This window comes from Mus pahari, chromosome 16, assembly GCF_900095145.1.
Source record: "Mus pahari chromosome 16, PAHARI_EIJ_v1.1, whole genome shotgun sequence".
Taxonomy (NCBI): Eukaryota; Metazoa; Chordata; class Mammalia; order Rodentia; family Muridae; genus Mus; species Mus pahari.
The window spans coordinates 35,209,458-35,212,031 of NC_034605.1; positions in this window are offsets into that span (position 1 = coordinate 35,209,458).

Sequence of the window (2,574 nt, forward strand, 5' to 3'; positions counted from 1 at the left end):
ACCCTGTCTCGAAAAACCAAAACCAAAACCAAAACAAAAACCAAAGCAAAAACAAAAAACAAAAAACACCCATTGCTCTTCCAGGGCTCCTGAGTTCAAATCCCAGAAACCACATGGTGGCTCACGACCACCCGTAATGAGACCTGACACTCCCTTCTGGTGTGTCTGAAGACAGCTACAGTGTACTTAAGATATAATAATAAATAAATCTTTTAACAAAAAAAATGTTTCATGCTGGATAGGATATAACATTAAATGGCAGGTAGATTCCCCACTGTCCACAGCCAACCAGCTTTCAAAATGCAGGCTGACATTAGCGATATGTTGTGAGTTAATGCATGCTGGCGGTACCAATGTGCGTTTTCATGACTCATTGGGTTTTGTTGTCTTTTGGTTTTTGTTTTTTACAGGTCCTGTATTCACTCATATTTATTTCTTACCCCAAATAGAAGTTTATTCTGTATTCACCGTTGGTTATGGACTTATGGCAAGACAGTGAAAATCTGCAGAGTGTGGCTCCAATGGAAGCAACCCACACCTGCTGTCTTTTAGCTCTCAGACAGTCTCGAGCTCGGGTTCTTTTCACTGGATAAACTGCTGGCTCAGCTTTCACAGTTTCAGCAGCCCCCACGGGTCCCCCTGACGCCCATCTAATGGTTGTGAGCGTGTGGGAGGAGCCTGTGGAAAGACTAGTTTGTTATAGAAGCTATATCAAGAGGGCCAGAGCAACCCAGCTGTTAACAAAACAAAACAACAACAACAACAACAACGAACCCCTTTGCTTAACATCAGCAAAGCCTTGTGCTCTATCCCAAGCTTGACAAAAGAGAATGACTGTCACCTAGGCGTGGCTTACAGACTTGCAGCTATGAGCTCGTGTCTGTGGGCAAACAGCACATGTCAAAGAAGTCTTCAAATGACACCTCACAGGACAAGGTGACACTCTGATTGGTTGAGGACAGTGTGAGCATGTGCTTGAAGGAGCCTAACACTGCACCTCCCCTCAGAACCACCATTCTGTGAGGAGGTCTCTCTCATCCCCAGAGGTGAACCCCAAGTTCCCCCAGATCCCTGAAAGTTCAGCTAGCACCAAACTGTGTATGTGGCGCTGGCCTGACACACTTAAGAGAAAGCTTATCGTGCAAATTAGATCTAGTAAGAAAGAAGGTCAATAATACAATAGACTGATTATAGGAACATATCATAACAAATGTCATTAAAACCTTATGAAGTGCTTCTTTCTGGAAATTTCTATGTGATTTTTTTTTTCCCCAGAGCATCATTTTCCTAGGGACACTGAGGCAGTGGAAAGCGAGGCCCTGGGTCAGGAAGGGACATGGCCTATATTTGATACTTCAGGTTCAGTTTGTAACTGATGATTAAGGCCTAAACTGAGAGTTTCCAGGTTCTTGGCATCTGATTCAAGTGAAATAAGTCTATGAATAGTGCAAAATAGAAAAGAAAAAAAGAAAAGAAAAACTGTATTTTAAGAGTAAACAGTAGCGCAGATCTGAGAGAAGCATTGTGAGTGGTAGCAGACTTCAGGGCTGAGAGTACTCAGAGGCCCCGATTTGTGCTTCTTCGTGTGGGGTTAAAGAGAGAGAGAGAAGTTTGGTTGCTACAGGCTGCAGTGTGGGTGGTTCTCTTCCTGTGATTGATAGGTTTGGATCATGTAAGTAAGCCTTGTCTCTTTGTACATGTCCCTTCCAATCATGCATCTGATTTTAATCATATTAATCCCAATTATGCATAGGCATAAAGTGGTAAGATAGGGAATTCTCCCTAAAAGTTCACTCCGAGGACAGCGTGTCTTATTGCATATGCACCCAAAGCCAGTCTAAGTCCAATGGACCTCCCGCCTCCCACACCCAGCTGTGTTCTGAAATACGTTTGAATAGAAACTATGCATGAAGAGAGAGGTTTTTAACAGTGATTAGGAAGAAAGATTTATACCACTGTTCTGAGGGGGATGTATGTGCAGCCCAGTGAAGATGGGGTGTTGGGGTGCTAAGTGTACTGTCAGGGGGATGTGTGTGCAGACCGTTGCTAAGTGTACTGTCAGGGGGATGTGTGTGCAGACCGTTGCTAAGTGTACTGTCAGGGGTGTGTGTGTGCAGACCGTTGCTAAGTGTACTGTCAGAAGTTTTGTCCTACTTAGTTGCTTGTCAACTCTGGACAAAGTAGCTGTCTGGGAAGAGGAACCTTAATTAAGAAAATGACTCCATTGCTAATAGGTAAGTCTGTAGTGTACATTTTTGATTAATGATTGATATGGGAGGGCCCAGGCCACTGTGGGCAGTGCCATCTCTGGGCAGGTGGTCTTGGGATATATAAGAAAGCAAACAATGCCCAGCACTTGTGAGGCAGGGGCAGGTGGATCTCTGTGAGTTCAAGGACAGTCTGGTCTATATAATGAGTTCCAGGACAGCCAGGGCCACATAGTGAGACACTGAAAAAACACAAAAACAAGGAAGGAATGTCTTAGTCAGGGTTTCTATTCCTGCACAAACATCATGACCAAGAAGCAAGTTGGGGAGGAAAGGGTTTATTTGGCTTACATTTCCATACTGCTGT